The sequence below is a fragment of the Hordeum vulgare genome, chromosome 6H (assembly GCF_904849725.1).
Source record: "Hordeum vulgare subsp. vulgare chromosome 6H, MorexV3_pseudomolecules_assembly, whole genome shotgun sequence".
Taxonomy (NCBI): Eukaryota; Viridiplantae; Streptophyta; class Magnoliopsida; order Poales; family Poaceae; genus Hordeum; species Hordeum vulgare.
Genome location: NC_058523.1, coordinates 377,991,636 through 378,011,444, shown reverse-complemented (window position 1 = coordinate 378,011,444; position 19,809 = coordinate 377,991,636).

The following is a 19,809-nucleotide window of genomic DNA, read 5'->3' as shown; positions in this document are numbered from 1 at the left end:
CCTTGTTACTAAGAGATCAGTCTCATGGTCAGAAAATTCAACAAGTTCTACAAGAGTAGAGGCAAAGAGAGAAGTTCAAGCTCAAGATATGATGAGAAGCGTTCGTCTAGTCGTGACCGAATTTGTTACAACTGTGGAAAGCCCAGACACTTTTCCAATGAGTGCTTGGCTCCCCACAAACAAAGAGAAGACTCACCTAGATGACGAAGCTCAAGAGATGAGTCTCCTCGCACAGAGTGAAGGAGTAGAGAAAGTCATAATGAATGAAGACACTCTCGGAGAGGAACAAAATCGGAGAAGAAGGTCAAGTACACCAAGAATAGTTCAATAAGAAGACATCAAGCTCACGTTAGTGAATGGGTTTATGGCCCCGAGTCTGACAACCACTCCGAGGTAAGTTATCACTCCAACTCTGACTACAGTCAATATGAAGGTGTTGCTGGCATTGCACATGTTTCCTCCAACTCCTACGACTTATTTGATTCACTAAATGAAGGGATTGGAAACATCTTCACGGCAAAAGGCCCTAAGGTGTCACACCCCGAGTATTTTGATTTTGATAGTGATGAGGATGACTTGTTAGGAGAAGATGACTTGCTCTTTGATAAGGCTAGTGATAATCTTGAAGATGAACTTGAAAATATTCATGCTAGTCAAGATAAATTGAATGATGATGAAATAAAGAGATTGAACGACTAAATAAAGAGTTAAACACTCTTAAGTTAGCTCATGAAACTACTCTCGAAGATCATAGAGAGCTTGCAAGAACTCATGAGAAGCTACGCTTCGAGAAGCTAAATTTAAAGCAAGAGCATGAGTTCCTAAAAGCAATCAATGATGATATTCGAAAGAAGAGTTCCTCTTATCTAGCCAAGCGATTACTATTGTCTACTTTTGTTCCACAAGTTAAACCCAAGAACACTAGTAACAACGGCAAGAAAGTTCCTTCATCTATTAACAACAATGCTAAAGCTAAATAAAAAGATGTTCTTGCTAGTAGCTCTATTGATTCCACTAATGATTCTCTTAGCCAAGTTACACTTGAGCAAGAAAACGATTTATTGAAAGGGATTATATAGAGAGGTGTCTTCAAGAGTCTTGCCGAAAGTAAGGAATTCGAGGAAATTATGGGCAAGCAAGTAGGACATGGGAAGAAGCAAGGTGTTGGGTACTTCAACGTCAACGGAGATGTTTGGGAACAAGGTCCATATCCCATTCCCAAGTTTGTTCCTCAAGAGGAGAAGTTGTTGGAAATATGCCCAGAGGCAATAATAAAATAGTTATTATTATATTTCCTGTTTCAAGATAATCGTTTATTAGCCATTCTATAATTGTATTGAATGGAAACACAAATACATGTGTGTATATATAAACAAAACAATGTCCCTAGTGAGCCTCTAGTCGACTAGTTGTTGATCAAAGATGGTTGTGGTTTCCTAGCCATAGACAAGTGTTGTCACTTGATAATGGGATCACATCATTAGAAGAATGACGTGATGGACAAGACCCAAACTATAAACGTAGCATGTGATCGTGTCATTTTGTTGCTATTGTTTTCTACATGTCAAGTATACGTTCCTATGACCATGAGATCATGTAACTCACTGACACCGGAGGAATTCCTTATGTGTATCAAACGTCGCAGTGTAACTGGGTGACTATAAAGGTGCTCTACAGGTATCTCTGAAGGTGTCCGTTGAGTTAGCATGGATCGAGACTAGGATTTGTCACTCCGTATGACGGAGAGGTATCTCGGGGTCCACTCGGTAATACAACATCATAAACAAGCCTTGCAAGCAATGTGACTAAAGAGTTAGCCATGAGATCTTGTATTATGGAATGAGTAAAGAGACTTGCCGGTAATGAGATTGAAATAGGTATGGAGATACCAACAATTGAATCTCGGGCATGTAACATACCGAAGGACAAAGGGAATGATATAGAGATTTACTCAATCCTTGACATAGAGGTTCAACCGATAAGATCTTCATAGAATATGTAGGATCCAATATGGGCATCCAGGTCCCGCTATTGGATACTGACCGGAGAGTGTCTCGGTCATGTCAATATAGTTCTCGAACCCGCAGGGTATGCAAAGTTAAGGTTCGGTGACGTTTCGGTAGTATTGAGTTATGTATGTTGGTGACCGAAAGTTGTTTGGAGTCCCGGATGATATCTCGGATGTCACGAGGAGCTCTAGAATGGTTTGTAGGTAAAGTTTGATATATAGGAATGTTGCATTTGGCTTCGGGAAAGATTTTGGGCATTACTGGTAAAGTATCGGGAGTGACGAATGGGCATTACCGGTAAAGTACCGGGAAAGATTTCGGGGATTGCTTTCTCGCAAGAAGCTATCACTAACAGAGTTCTTCAGTCACTGCCACCTAGCTCTAAGAGCTTCGTGTTGAACTGTAACATGCAAGGGATGAATAAGTCACTCGCCAAGCTGTTTGCGATGCTGAAAGTTACTGAGTCAGAAATCCAGAAAGAACATCAAGTGCTGATGGTCAATAAGACCACTAATTTCAATAAAAATGGCAAGGGCAAGGAGGGTAACTCCAAGAAGAGTGGCAAGGCAGTTGCCCCTCCGACGAAGCAACCCAAGGCTGGAACCAAGCCGGAAACAAAGTGTTATTATTGCAAGGGGACTGGTCACTCGAAGCGAAACTGCCCCAACTATCTGGCCGATAAAAAGGCGGCCAACACCAAACAAGGTATATTTGATATACATGTTATTGATGTGTACCTCACCAGCTCTCGTAGTACTTCCTGGGTATTTAATACCGGTTTTGTTGCTCACATTTGCAACTCAAAACAAAAACTGCGAATAAACTAAGGCTGGCGAAGGATGAAGTGACGATGCGCGAGGGAAATGGTTCCAAGGTTGATGCGATCGCCGTCGGCACGATCTCACTTCAATTACCATCAGGATTGGTGATGAACCATAATAAATGTTATTTAGTGCCTGCGTTAAGCATGAACATTATATCTGGATCTTGTTTATTGCGAGACGGTTACTCATTTAAATCAGAGAATAATGGTTGTTCCATTTATATGAGTAATATCTTTTATGGTCATGCACCCAATGTGAGGGGTTTATTCATGTTGAATCTCGATAGTTATGATACACATATACATAACATTGAGACCAAAAGATGTAGTGTTGATAATGATAGCGCCACTTTCTTGTGGCACTGCTGCTTAGGACATATTGGTGTAAAACACATGAAGAAACTCCATGCTGATGGAATTTTGGAGTCACTTGATTTTCAATCACTTGACACATGCAAACCATGTCTCATGGGCAAGATGATTAAGACTCTGTTCTCCGGAACAATCGAGCGTGCAAGTGACTTGTTGGAGATCATACATACTGATGTCTGCGGACCGATGAGCATAGAGGCGTGCCATGGATATCGTTATTTTATCACGTTTATTGGCGATTTGAGTAGATATGGTTATATTTACTTGATGAAGCACAAGTCTAAAACGTTTGAAAAGTTTAAGAAATTTCAGAGTGAAGTTGAAAATCAACGTAACAAGAAGATCAAATTCCTACGATCTAATCGAGGAGGTGAGTATCTGAGTTACGAGTTTGGTGCTCACTTAAGACAATGTGGAATTGTTTCACAGTTGACACTGCCTGGAACACCACAGCGTAATGGTGTGTCTGAACGTCGTAATCATACTTTATTATATATGGTGCATTCTATGATGTCCCTTACGGGTTTGCCCTTATCGTTTTGGGGCTATGCATTGGAGACAGTTGCATTCACTTTAAATAGGGCACAAACAAAATTTGTTGAGACGACACCATATGAACTATGGTATGGCAAGAAGCCAAAGTTGTCGCTTCTTAAAGTTTGGGGATGTCAAAAAGCTTCAGCCTGAAAAGCTGGAACCCAAAGAGGAAAAGTGCATCTTCATAGGTTACCCAAAAGAGATAGTTGGGTATACCTTCTATCTCAGATCCGAGGGCAAAGTGTTTGTCGCTAAGAACATAAATTTTCTTGAGAAAGAGTTTCTCTCGAAAGAATTGAGTGGGAGGAAGATGGAACTTGATGAGGTTGTAGAACCTTTGCTTCAACCAGATGGTGGCGCAAGGCAGAAAGAAGTTTCTGTCGAGGCTACACCAGTTGAACAGGAAGCTAATGATGGTGATGATGAAACTTCAAATCAAGTTGCTATTGAACCTCGTAGGTCGACGAGGGCACGTACTTATCCTCAGTGGTATGGGAATCCTGTCTTATCAATCACGTTGTTAGACAACAACGAACCCACGAGCTATGGAGAAGCAATGGTGGGCCCGGATTCCAACAAATGGTTAGAGGTCATGAAGTCCGAGATAGGATCTATGTATGAAAACAAAGTATGGAATTTGTAAGTATTACGTGAAGGCCGAAAGGCCATTCAGAACAAATGGATCTTTAAGAAGAAGACGAACGTGGACGGTAATGTGACTGTCTATAAAGCTCGACTTGTGGCAAAGGTTTTTCACAAGTTCAAGGAGTCACTACAATGAGACTTCCTCATCAGTAGTGATGCATAAGTCCGTCAGAATTATGTTAGCAATAGTTGCATTTTTCGATTATAAAATTTGGCAAATGGACGTCAAAACAACATTTCTTAACGGGTTTATTAAGGAAGAGTTGTATATGATGCAACCGGAAGGTTTTGTCTATCCAAAGAATGCTGACAAAGTGTGCAAGCTCCAACGATCCATTTATGGATTGGTGCAAGCATCTCGGAGTTGGAATCAACACTTTGATGAGGTGATCAAGACATCCGGGTTTATACAAGTTTTTGCAGAAGCTTGTATTTACAAGAAAGTGAGTGGGATCTCTATAGCGTTTCTAATATTATATGCGGATGACATATTGCTGATTGGAAACAATTAGAATTTTGGAAGGCGTAAAGGATTACTTGAATAAAAGTTTTTCAATAAAGGACCTGGGAGAAGCTGCTTACATATTAGGCACTAAGATCTATAGAGATAGATCAAGACGCCTAATAGGACTTTCACAAAGCACGTACCTTGATAAGATTTTGAAGAAGTTCAAAATGGAACAATCGAAGAAGGGGTTTTTGCCTGTGTTACAAGGTATAAAGTTGAGTAAGGCTCAATGCCCAGTGACTGCAGAAAATAGAGAAACGATGAATGTCGTCCCCTATGCTTCAACCATAGGGTCTATCATGTATGCAATGTTGTGAACTCGACCGAATGTGAGCCTTGCCATAAGTATGGCAGACAGGTTTCAAAGTAATCCAGGAATGGAGCAATGGACAACGGTCAAGAATATTTTGAAGTACCTGTAAAGGACTAAGGAAATGTTTCTCGTTTATGGAGGTGACGAAGTGCTCGTCGTGAAGGGTTACGTCAATGCAACCTTCGACACTGATCCAGATGACTCTAAGTCACAAACCGGATACATATTTATTCTTAATGGGGGTGCGGTAAGCTGGTGCAGTTCCAAGCAAAGCGTCGTAGCTGATTCTACATGCGAAGCGGAGTACATAGCTGCCTCAGAGGCGGCTAAGGAGGGTGTATGTATGAAGTAGTTCATGTCAGATCTTGGAGTTGTGCCGAGTGCACCGAATCCAATAAATATGTTCTGTGACAACACTGGTGCCATTGCTCTAGCCAAGGAACCAAGGTTTCACAAAAGGACCAGACACATAAAGCGATGCTTCAATGCCATACATGATTACATCAAGGAGAAGGACATAAATATTTGCAAAGTGCACATGCATCTGAATGTTGCAGATCCGCTAACTAAGCCTCTTCCACGAGAAAAACATGATCAACACCAGAACTATATGGGTGTTAGATTCGTTACATTGTAAATCACATAGAGATGTGAAGCTAGATAATTGACTCTAGTGCAAGTGGGAGACTGTTGGAAATATGCCCTGCATGCAATAATAAAATAGTTATTATTATATTTCCTGTTTCAATTATCCATGCTATAATTGTATTGAATGGAAACACAAATACATGTGTGGATATATAGACAAAACAATGTCCCTAGTGAGCCCCTAGTTGACTAGCTCATTGATCAAAGATGGTTGTGGTTTCCTAGCCATAGACAAGTCTTGTCACTTGATAACGAGATCACATCATTAGGAGAATGATGTGATGGACAAGACCCATACTATAAACGTAGCATGTGATTGTGCCATTTTGTTGCTATTGTTTTCTGCATGTCAAGTATACGTTCCTATGACCATGAGATCATGTAACTCACTGACACCGGAGGAATACCTTGTGTGTATCAAACATCGTAACGTAACTGGGTGAATATAAAGGTGCTCTATAGGTATCTCCGAAGGTGTCCGTTGAGTTAGCATGGATCTAGACTAGCATTCATCACTCTGTATGATAGAGAGGTATCTCGGGGCCCACTCGGCAATAAAACATCATAAACAAGCTTTGCAAGCAATGTAACTAAAGAGTTAGCCACAGGATCTTGTATTTCAGAACGAGTAAAGAGACTTGCCGGTAACGAGATTCGAATAGGTATGGAGATACCGACGATCGAATCTCGGATAAGTAACATACCGAAGGACAAAGGGAATGATATACGGGATTAAGTGAATCCTTGACATAGAGGTTCAACCGATAAGATCTTCATAGAATATGTAGGATCTAATATGGGAATCCAGGTCCCGTTGTTGGATATTGACCGAATAGTGTCTCGGTCATGTCTACATAGTTCTCGAACCAGCATGGTCTGCACACTTAAGGTTTGGTGACATTTCAGTAGTATTGAGTTATGTATGTTGGTGACTGAAAGTTGTTTGGAGTCCCGGATGAGATCTCGGACGTCACGAGGAGCTCTGGAATGGTCCAGAGGTAAAGATTTATATATAGGAATGTTGCATTTGGCTTCCGGAAATATTTCAGGAATTACCGGTGAAGTACCGGGAGTGAGGAATGGGTTCCGGGGTTTTACCGGGAGGGACCACTCACCTGGGAGAGGACCTAATAGGCCTATGGATGGCGCACCAGCCCTTAGTGGGATAGTGACGCCAGCCCAATTGTTGGGGAACATTGCATGGGAAACAAAAAATTTCCTACGCACAATAAGACCTATCATGGTGATGTCCATCTGCGAGAGGAGATTAGATCTACATACCCTTGTAGATTGCTATGCGGGAAGCGTTAAGAAACACGGTTGATGTAGTGGTATAGCTTCGTGATTCAAATCACCGTCGTCCCATGATCCATCCCACGACCCGTTCCGATCTAGCGCCGAACGGACGGTGATACGTCCATTTTGCATCATGTTTTGATGTTGATATTTATCGCTTCTTTGGCTGTTATTTCACTTCACGGTACTATTCTTATGCCTTTTCTCTCTTATTTTGCAAGGTTTACATGAAGAGGGAGAATATCGGCAACTGGAATTTTGGCCTGAAAGTGGAGCAAAGTTGAGATACCTATTATGCGCAACTCCAAACGCCATGAAAATCAACGAACATTTTTTTCCCAATTTATAAAAAATACTGGGCTGAAGAAGTACCGGAGGGGCACCAGGGGGTGCCCACAATCCTGCTCGGCGCGACCACCCCCCAGGCCGCGCCATAGGGGCTTGTGGGCAGCCCACTGGCCCACTGGCCCCCTCTTTTTCTATATGAAGGGTTTCGTCCAGAAAAAAAATCAGAAGGGACCTTTTTCGTGGTTTCGCCGCCGCCACGAGGCGGAACATGAGCAGAACCAATCTAGAGCTCCAGTAGGACGATCTTGCCAGGGAAACTTCCCTCCCGGAGGGGGAAATCGTCGCCATCGTCATCACCAACACTCTTTTCATCGGAGGGGACTCGTCACCATCAACATCTTCATGAGCACCATCTCATCTCCAAACTCTAGTTCATCTCTTGTAACCAATCTCTGTCTCACGACTTCGATTGGTACTTGTAAGGTTGCTAGTAGTGTTGATTACTCTTTGTAGTTGATGCTAGTTGGATTACTTGGTGGAAGAGTTTATGTTCAGATCCTTGATGCTACTCATTACACCTCTGATCATGATTATGATTATGCTTTGTGAGTAGTTACTTTAGTTCCTGAGGACATGGGATAAGTCATGCTAATAATAGTCATGTGAATTTGGTATTCGTTCGGTATTTTGATATGTTGTATGTTGTTTTTCCTCTAGTGGTGTTATGTGAACGTCGATTAGATAACACTTCACCATTATTTGGGCCTAGAGGAAGGCATTGGGAAGTAGTAAGTAGTTGATGGGTTGCTAGAGTGGCAGAAGCTTAAACCCTAGTTTATGCGTTACTTCGTAAGGGGCTGATTTGGATCCACTAGTTTAATGCTATGGTTAGACTTTGTCTTACTTCTTCTTTCGTAGTTGCGGATGCTTGCGATAGGGGTTAATTATAAGTGGGATGCTTGTCCAAGTAAGGGCAGTACCCAAGCTCCGGTCCACCCACATATCAAACTATCAAAGTAATGAACGCGAATCATATGAACATGATGAAACTAGCATGACAGAAATTCCCGTGTGTCCTCGGGAGCGTTTTTCCTCCTATAAGACTTTGTCCAGGCTTGTCCCTTGCTACAAAAGGGATTGGGACACTTTTCTGCACCGTTGCTACTTTTGTTACTTGTTGCTTGCTACGAATCATCTCACCACACAATCACTTGTTACCGACAATTTCAGTGCTTGCAGATTTTTCCTTGCTGAAAACCACTTGTCAGATCCTTCTGCTCCTCGTTGGGTTCGACACTCTTACTTATCGAAAGGACTACGATTGATCCCCTATACTTGTGGGTCATCAGACGGCACCTCCGCGTTCAGCACACATACAACTCGATGACGATCTCGGCCTTCTTGATCCAACAAGAGAGACAGAGAAGTAGATGAGTTCTCCGGCAGCGTGACGGTGCTCCGGTGGAGGTGATGATCTACTCCTGCAGGGCTCCGCCCGAGCTCCGCAGAAATCCGATCTAGAGGTAAAACTACGTGGTATAGGTTTGAGTTGCACGTGGCAAAGTTGTGTCTCAAAAGCCCTAAAACCACCAGTATATATAGGAGGAGGGGAGGGGTAGCCTTGGAGCTCAATGAGCCCCTTGGTGCGCCGACCGAAGGGAGGAGGTGGACTCCCACCCCAATTCGGTTTGGGGGAAGGAGCCCACTCCTTCCTTCCCACCTCCCTCTTTCCTTTCTTTCTTTCCTTTGGTGTTTTTCCACTTGTGGCGCCATGCCCCTATTGGGCTGGCCTCACCAGCCAACTAAGGGCTGGTGCGCCACCCTAGGGTCACTGGGCTCACTCCCGGGTGGGTGGGCCCCTCCCGGTGAATACCTGGAACCCATTCGTCACTCCCGGTGCACTTCCGGTAATGCCCGAAACTTTCTGGTGACCAAATGAAACCATCCTATATATCAATCTTTGTTTCCGGACCTTTTCGGAAACCCTCGTGACGTCTGTGATCTCATCTGGGACTCCGGACAACATTTGGTAACCACACATATAACTCAATTATACTAAAACATCATCGAACCTTAAGTGTGCAGGCCCTCCGGGTTCGAGAACTATGACGACATGACTCGAGACACTCCTCGGTAGATATCCTATAGCAAGACCTGGATGCCCATATTGGATCCTACATATTCTCCGAAGATCTTATCGGTTGAACCTTAGTTCCAAGGATTCATTCATATAATCCCGTATGTCATTCCCTTTGTCCTTCGGTATGTTACTTGCCCGAGATTCGATCGTCGGTATCCGTATACCTATTTCAATCTCGTTACTAGCAAGTCTCTTTACTCGTTCCGTAATACAAGATCCCGTGACTTACACTTAGTCACATTGCTTGCAAGTCTTATTTGTGATGCTGTATTACCGAGTGGGCCCGGAGATACCTCTCCGTCACATGGAGTGACAAATCCCAGTCTTGATCCATACTAACTCAACGGACACCTTCGGAGATACCTGTAGAGTACCTTTATAGTCACCCAGTTACGTTGCGACGTTTGATACACACAAGGTATTCCTCCGGTGCCAGTGATTTATATGATCTCATGGTCATAGGAATAAATACTTGACACCTAGAAAACAATAGCAACAAAATAATACGATCACATGCTACGTTTATAGTTTGGGTCTTGTCCATCACATGATTCTCCTAATGATGTGATCCAGTTATCAAGTGACAACACGTGCATATAGTCAGAAAACCTTAACTATCCTTGATTAACTGGCTAGCCAACTAGATGCTTGCTAGGGACATTGTTTTGTCTATGTATCCACACATGTATCTATGTTTTCATTCAATACAATTATAGCATGGATAAGAAACGATTATCTTGAAACAGGAAATATAATAATAACTATTTTATCATTGCCTCTAGGGCATATTTCCAACAGTCTCCCACTTGCACTAGAGTCAATAATCTAGTCCTCACATCGCCATGCCCGAGGATGAGGTCAAGAAGAAGGTGTTTCCTTTATCTTTGAAGGATAAGGCGTTGACATGGTATAGGCTATGTGATGATATTGGATCATGGGACTACAATCGGTTGAAATTGGAATTTTATCAAAAGTTTTATCCTATGCATTTAGTACATCGTGATCGGAATTATATTTACAATTTTTGGCCTCGTGACAGAGAAAGCATCGCTCAAGCTTGGGGGAGGCTTAAATCAATGCTATATTCATGCCCCAATCATGAGCTCTCGAGAGAAATTATCATTCAGAACTTCTATGCTCGACTTTCTCATGATGATCGCACCATGCTTGACACTTCTTGTACCGGTTCTTTTATGAAGAGAGATATTGACTTCAAATGGAATTTATTGGAGAGAATTAAACGCAACTCTGAACATTGGGAGCTTGAAGAAGGTAAGGAGTGTGGTATGAATTTCACGTTTGATTGCGTTAAATCCTTTGTTGAGACAAATACTTTTTGTGACTTTATCTCTAAGTATGGACTTGACTCTGAGATAGTAGCTTCGTTGTGTGAATCCTTTGCAGCTCATATTGATCTCCCCAAAGAGAAGTGGTTTAAATATCATCCTCCGTTAGAAGTCAATGTAGTTAAACCCACTCCAGTTGAACAGAAAGTCATTGCCTGTAATGATCTTGTGGTTCCCAGTGCTTACATTGAGAAACCACCTTTACCTGTTAGGATAAAGGATCATTCCAAAGCTTCAACTGTCATACGTAGAGGCTACATTAGAACACCTACACCCCCTGAGAAAATTAGAGTTGAACCTAGCATTGCTATTATCAAAGATCTTCTGTCTGAAGAAGTTGAGGGACATAATATTCACTTCTGTGAAGATGCTGCTAGAATTGCTAAACCTCGCGTTAGAGACAAACATAGGCCTGTTGTTGGCATGCCTGTGGTTTATGTTAAGATAGGAGATCATTGTTATCATGGTTTATGTGACTTGGGTGCTAGTGCCTCAGTCCTTATACGATGAAGTCAAAGATGAGATTGCACCTGTTGAGATAGAACCTATAGATGTCACTATTCAGCTTGCCAATAGAGAAACTATCTGCCCTATGGGAATTGTTAGGGATGTTGAAGTCTTGTGTGGTAAAACAAAGTATCCTGCTGATTTTGTCGTTCTTGCTACCGCTCAAGATAGCTTTTGTCTCATCATATCTGGTAGACCTTTTCTCAATACTGTCAATGGTCATATTGATTGTGAGAAGCAAACTGTCACTGTTGGCTTTGAAGGTGTGTCACATGAGTTAAATTTCTCTAAGTTTGGTAGACAACCTCATGAAAAGGAGGTGCCTAGTAGGGATGAAACTATTGCCTTAGCCTCTATTGCCGTGCCTCCTACTGATCCATTAGAGCAATACTTGCTTGAGCATGAAAATGATATGCATATGGATGAAAGGGATGAAATAGATAGAGTTGTCTTAGAACAATATCCTATCCTTAAGAATAATCTGCCTGTTGAACTACTTGGGGATCCACCCCCACCAAAGGGTGATCCTGTGTTCGAGCTTAAACAGTTGCCTGATACTCTTAAGTATGCCTATCTTGATGAAAAAGAGATATATCCTGTTATTATTAGTGCTAGCCTCTCGGAGCATGAAGAAAAGAAGTTACTAAAAACTCTGAGGAAGCACCGTGCTGCTATAGGTTATACTCTTGATGATCTTAAGGGAATTAGTCCCACTCTATGCCAGCACAAGATCAAAACTAATCCTGAATTCAAACCAGTTGCTGATCATCAATGGAGATTGAATCCTAAGATAAAAGAAATAGTGAGAAAAGAAATACTAAAGCTCCTGGAAGCGGGTATTATGTATCCTGTTGCTCATAGCGATTGGGTGAGTCCGGTGCATTGCGTTCCTAAGAAGGGAGGCATTACCGTTGTCCCTAATGATAAGGATGGGTTGATCCCATAGAGGATTATTACTGGCTATAGGATGGTGATTGATTTTAGGAAGTTGAATAAGTCGACTAGGAAAGATCATTACCCTCTGCCTTTTATCGACCAAATGCTAGAAATGCTGTCCAAACACACACACTTTTTCTTTCTAGATGGTTATTCTGGTTTCTCCCAAATACCAGTTGCACAATCTGATCAGGAGAAAACCACTTTCACCTGCCCTTTTGGTACCTTTGCTTATATACGTATGTATTTTGGCTTATGTAATGCACCTGCCACTTTACAAAGATGTATGATGGCTATATTCTCTGACTTTTGTGAAAAGATTGTTGAGGTTTTCATGGATGACTTTTCCGTTTACGGGTCTTCCTTTGATGATTGCCTCAACAACCTTGATCGAGTCTTACAGAGATGTAAAGACACCAATCTTGTCTTGAATTGGGAGAAGTGTCACTTTATGGTTAATGAAGGCATCGTCTTAGGACATAAAATTTCTGAAAGAGGTATTGAAGTCGATAAGGCTAAGGTTGATGCAATCGAGAAAATGCCATACCCCACAGATATCAAAGGAATAAGAAGTTTCCTTGGTCATGCTGGTTTCTATAGAAGGTTCATTAAAGACTTCTATAAGATTTCTAGGCCTCTTACCAATCTCTTGCAAAAGGACATTCCTTTTGTTTTTGACGATGATTGTGAGGAAGCCTTCGAAATACTTAAGAGGGCTTTGATAACTACACCTATTGTTCAACCACCTGATTGGAACTTGCCTTTTGAGATTATGTGTGATGCTAGCGATTATGCTGTTGTTGCTGTTCTAGGGCAAAGAGTCGATAAGAAGTTGAATGTTATTCACTACACTAGTAAAACTCTAGTCAGTGCCCAGAGAAACTATGCCACTACGGAAAAGGAATTTTTAGCAGTCGTGTTTGCATGTGAAAAGTTCAGGTCTTACATAGTTGATTCCAAAGTCACTATTCACACTGATCACGCTGCTATTAAGTACCTCATGGAGAAGAAGGACGCTAAACCTAGACTTATCAGATGGGTTCTCTTGCTACAAGAATTTGATTTGCACGTTGTCGACAGAAAGGGAGCTGATAACCCAGTAGCAGATAACTTGTTTAGATTGGAGAACGTTCTTGATGACCCACAACCTATTGATGATAGCTTTCCCGATGAGCAATTGAATGTCATCAATGCTTCACGTAGTGCACCGTGGTATGCTGATTATGCAAACTATATCGTTGCCAAATATATACCACCTAGTTTCACGTACCAGCAAAAGAAGAAATTCTTCTTTGACTTGAGACATTACTTTTGGGATGATCCTCACCTTTATAAGGAAGGAGTAGATGGTGTTATTAGGCGTTGTGTACCTGAACATGAACAGGGACAGATCCTACAGGAGTGTCACTCTGAGGCCTACGGAGGACACCATGCGGGAGATAGAACTGCACACAAGGTATTGCAATCACGTTTCTATTGGCCCACTCTCTTGAAGGATGCCCGTAAGTTTGTCTTGTCTTGTGATGAGTGTCAAAGAATAGGTAATATTAGAAAACGTCAGGAAATGCCTATGAACTATTCACTTGTCATTGAACCATTTGATGTTTGGGTCTTTGATTATATGGGACCTTTTCCAAAATCCAACGGGTATACGCATATCTTAGTTGCTGTTGATTATGTCACTAAGTGGGTAGAAGCTAACCCCACTAGTAGTGCTGATCACAACACTTCTATCAAGATGCTGAAAGAAGTTATCTTCCCTAGATTTGGAGTCCCTAGATATCTAATGACCGACGGTGGTTCACACTTCATTCATGGTGCTTTCCGTAAAACGCTTGCTAAGTACGATGTCAACCATAGAATTGCGTATCCCTACCACCCTCAGTCCAGTGGTCAAGTAGAGCTAAGCAACAGAGAGATTAAACTAATTCTGCAAAAGATTGTCAATAGGTCTAGAAAGAATTGGTCTAAGAAGCTCGATGATGCACTGTGGGCTTATAGAACTGCCTATAAGAACCCCATGGGCATGTCTCCGTACAAAATCATGCATGGGAAAGCATGTCCCTTACCTCTTGAGCTAGAGCATAAAGCTTACTGGGCAATCAAAGAGCTCAACTTTGATTTCAAACTTGCCGGTGAGAAGAGGTTATTTGACATTTGCTCGCTTGATGAGTGGAGAACTCAGGCATATGAGAATGCCAACCTTTTCAAAGAGAAGGTTAAGAGGTGGCATGATAAGAGGATACAAAAGCGTGAGTTGAACGTAGGTGATTATGTCTTGCTATATAACTCTCGTTTAAGATTCTTTGCAGGCAAGCTTCTCTCTAAAAGGGAAGGTCCCTATGTTGCTGAGGAAGTATATCGTTCCGGTGCTATCAAGATCAACAACATGGAAGGTAATTGTTCGAGAGTGGTAAATGGGCAGAGAATCAAGCATTATATCTTAGGTACTCCCATAAATGTTTAAAGCAATATCATCAATACCATAACTCCGGAAGAACCTAAGGGACATTTATCAGCCTGTTTCAGACTCCAAAAACGAACAGGTATGAGATTTGGTTAGAAAATTGAGTCCAAAACTTTCCCAATAGGAAATTTTCTCTGTTTTGGAATATTTGTAAAATACAAAAATTGGAAGTATTCCGGAAAGTGCGTGAGGAGGCGACAAGCGTGCAAGGCGCGGGCCCACCCTCTGGCCGCGCCGTGAGGGCTTGTGGCCACCTCGTGCGCCTCCCTGACTCCGTTTTCGTGCAGGGTACTCCTTGTGGTCTGGAAAAAATCATTATATATACTTCTGTTTGGTCTGACCCCTGCATCACGCAGTTTTCGTGTGTTTTTTGTTTCGAACTTGTTTTCTGTCGCGGATGTAGGTCAAGATGTCTTCTCAGGATTCAGAGGGGAGAGCTATGTGGCTGATTACCTTGCTAACCCGAAGGTCTATGGGGAATTTGATCCTTATGGCTGGACCCCTGATGAGGAAGAAGATTATGATCCAAAAGGGAAGGAACAAATAAGTTCCGATGAAGAGGAGGATCCTCTACCTCAACCTGGACGAACGCATGTGGAGTTCAAGAAGTCAAGCCTCTCTGACTCAAGGAAGAAGCCTAAGACCTTGTTTATCCCTTCTCGTTTCTTGCAGGAGAGTAAGCAGGAATTATGCCAAAGAGTGTTGAAGCTTGAGGAGGAAAATGATGATTTGAGGGAGCAGAACTTTATGCTCAAGTGGAAATTAGACAAGCTCAAGACCGCTTCAACAACTCCACCATCATCACCACCAAAGGAAGACAACTGAGCATTGGTATGGGCTATCCCCTTGGCTTGTGCCAAGCTTGGGGGAGTTGCCCCAGTATTGTATCACCATCACATCTTTTGCCTTTACCTTTGTTCTAGTTTTCCTTTTCAGTTTTCTTTCTTTTTCTCTAGTAGTTTAAAAGTCTTAGTGTTTTAGTTTTGAGTTTTGCTTTGTGTCACCCACGATGTATTCTTGCTCGTGAGCCATATAACAAAGAGTATCTTAGTTGAAGGGCTTTGCCTCTTGCCATGATCAAAAGAGTGAGAATAGAACAGAAGCATGAAAGATCATGTAGTGATCTTATGGGAAGTGATGGCTTCACATATAAAAAGAATGAGGATTGAAACTTGTTGAGGGTAGGCAAACGTAGACCTTGGTCATTGTTGCAATTAATAGGAAGTAATAAAGAAGGAGAGGTTCACATATAAATATATCATCTCTGACACCATCTATGATTGTGAACACTCACCAAACTATTGCATGCCTAGAAGTAGATGTTGGACAAGGAAGACAACGTAATGGATTGTGTTAGCTTGGCCCTTAACAATGTTATATGATTAGAGATCCCTTAGCATGTGACGATTGCTTCTACCTCATATTAGCCAAAACTCCCGCACCAAGTAGAGATACTACTTGTGTATCCATAAACCTTCAAACTAGTTTTGCCATGAGTGTCCACCATACCTACCTATGGATTGAATAAGATCCCTCAAGTAAGTTGTCATCGGTGCAAGCAATAAAAATTGCTCTCTAATATGTATGATCTATTAGTGTGTGGAAAATAAGATTTATACGAACCTGTGATGAGGAAGACATAAAAGCGATAGACTGCATAATAAAGTTCTTTATCACAGGGGGCAATATAAAGTGACGTTCCTCCGCACTAAGAGGACACGCATCCAAACCTGGAGGTAAACAGTGCAAACCTCCGCACTAAGAGGACACGCATCCAAACCTTCGTCACATGCTTGGGGCAGATCTATATTCATATGTCAACTTGGAGGTAGGCATTCGTGAATTATTATTGTTGACATTACCCTTGAGGTAAACAGTTGGGAGGCAAAATTGTAAGCCCCTATCTTTCTCTGTGTCGAGCTGAAACTTTGATCTCATGAGTACCTCGTGAGTTGTAGCAATTGTAGAGAATGAAAGAATGATTGAGTATGTGGATTTGCTTTACAAGCTCTTATTTGACTCTTTCTGACGTTGTGATAAATTGCAATTGCTTCAATGACTAAAGGCTATCGGTTGTTACTTCTCGGTAAGGTTCTTGATCCATGCTTTACTTTGTGAAGGAATTCACTTTGGCATGAGAGATTATATGTTGGTATGATGTTCTGATCATGATCATGATGCATGCATGTTCGTATCTTGTTTTGTCGACACCTCTCTCCCTAAACATGTGGACATATTTATTGAGCTCGACTTTCGCTTGAGGACAAGGGAGGTCTTAGCTTGGGGGAGTTGATACGTCCATTTTGCATCATGTTTTCAAGTTGATATTTATCGCTTCTTTGGCTGTTATTTCACTTCACGGTACTATTCTTATGACTTTTCTCTCTTATTTTGCAAGGTTTACATGAAGAGGGAGAATACCGGCAACTGGAATTCTGGCCTGAAAGTGGAGCAAAGTTGAGATACCTATTCTGCGCAACTCCAAACGCCATGAAAATCAATGGGCCGAAGAAGTACCGGAGGGGCACCAGGGGGTGACCACAAGCCTCCACGGTGCGACCACCCCCCGAGGACGCGCCATGGGGGCTTGTGGGCAGCCCACTGGCCCAATGCCCCCCCCTCTTTTGCTATATGGAGGGTTTCTTCCAGGAAAAAATCAGAAGGGAGCTTTTTCGTGGTTTCGCCGCCGCCACGAGGCGGAAGTTGAGCAGAACCAATCTAGAGCTCCGGCAGGACAATCCCGCCGGGGAAACTTCCCTCCCGGAGGGGGAAATCGTTGCCATCGTCATCACCAACACTCCTCTCATCGGAGGGGAGTCGTCACCATCAACATCTTCATCAGCACCATCTCATCTCCAAACCCTAGTTCATCTCTTGTAACCAATCTCCGTCTAACGACTCCGATTGGTACTTGTAAGGTTGCTAGTAGTGTTGATTACTCTTTGTAGTTGATGTTAGTTGGATTACTTGGTGGAAGAGTTTCTGTTCAGATCCTTGATGCTACTCATTACACCTCTGATCGAGATTATAATTATGCTTTGTGAGTAGTTACTTTTGTTCCTGAGGTCATGGGATAAGTCATGCTAATAATATTCATGTGAATTTGGTATTCGTTCGGTATTTTGATATGTTGTATGTTGTTCTTCCTCTAGTGGTGTTATGTGAACGTCGACTACATAACGCTTCACCATTATTTGGGCCTAGAGGAAGGCATTGGGAAGTAGTAAGTAGATGATGGGTTGCTAGAGTGACAGAAGCTTAAACCCTAGTTTATGCGTTACTTCGTAAGGGGCTGATTTGGATCCACTAGTTTAATGCTATGGTTAGACTTTGTCTTAGTTCTTCTTTCGTAGTTGCGGATGCTTGCGAGAGGGGTTAATAATAAGTGGGATGCTTGTCCAAGTAAGGGCAGTACCCAAGTGCCGGTCCACCCGCATATCAAACTATCAAAGTAACGAACGCGAATCATATGAACATGATGAAACTAGCATGACAGAAATTCCCGTGTGTGCTCGGGAGCGTTTTTCCTCCTATAAGACTTTGTCCAGGCTTGTCCCTTGCTACAAAAGGGATTGGGACACTTTTCTGCACCGTTGCTACTTTTGTTACTTGTTGCTTGCTACGAATCATCTCACCACACAATCACTTGTTACCGACAATTTCAGTGCTTGCAGATTTTTCCTTGCTGAAAACCACTTGTCAGATCCTTCTGCTCCTCGTTGGGTTCGACACTCTTACTTATCGAAAGGACTACGATTGATCCCCTATACTTGTGGGTCATCAGACGGCACCTCCGCGTTCAGCACACATACAACTCGATGACGATCTCGGCCTTCTTGATCCAACAAGAGAGACAGAGAAGTAGATGAGTTCTCCGGCAGCGTGACGGTGCTCCGGTGGAGGTGATGATCTACTCCTGCAGGGCTCCGCCCGAGCTCCGCAGAAATCCGATCTAGAGGTAAAACTACGTGGTATAGGTTTGATTTGCACGTGGCAAAGTTGTGTCTCAAAAGCCCTAAAACCACCAGTATATATAGGAGGAGGGGAGGGGTAGCCTTGGAGCTCAATGAGCCCCTTGGTGCGCCGACCGAAGGGACGAGGTGGACACCCACCCCAATTCGGTTTGGGGGAAGGAGCCCACTCCTTCCTTCCCACCTCCCTCTTTCCTATTTTTTCTTTCCTTTGGTGTTTTTCCACTTGTGGCGCCATGGCCCTATTGGGCTGGCCTCACCAACCAACTAAGGGCTGGTGCGCCACCCTAGGGTCACTGGGCTCACTCCCGGGTGGGTGGCCCCCTCCCGGTGAATACCTGGAACCCATTCGTCACTCCCGGTACACTTCCGGTAATGCCCGAAACTTTCCGATGACCAAATGAAACCATCCTATATATCAATCATTGTTTCCGGACCATTCCGGAAACCCTCGTGACATCTGTGATCTCATCTCGGACTCCAAACAATATTCGGTAACCACACATATAACTCAATTATACTAAAACATCATCTAACCTTAAGTGTGCAGACCCTGCGGGTTCGAGAACTATGTAGACATGACCCGAGACACTCCTCAGTCGATATCCAATAGCGGGACCTGGATGGCCATATTGGATCCTACATATTCTCCGTAGATTTTATCTGTTGGACCTTAGTGCCAAGGATTCATATAATCCCGTATGTCATTCCCTTTGTCCTTCGGTATGTTACTTGCCCGAGATTCGATCATCGGTATCCGTATACCAATTTTAATCTCGTTACCGACAAATCTCTTTACTCGTTCCGCAATACAAGATCCCGTGACTTACACTTAGTCACATTGCTTGCAAGGCGTATTCGTGATGTTGTATTACCGAGTGGGCCCCGAGATACCTCTCCGTCACATGGAGTGACAAATCCCAGTCTTGATCCATACTAACTCAACGGACACCTTCGGAGATACCTGTAGAGTACCTTTATAGTCACCCAGTTACGTTGCGAC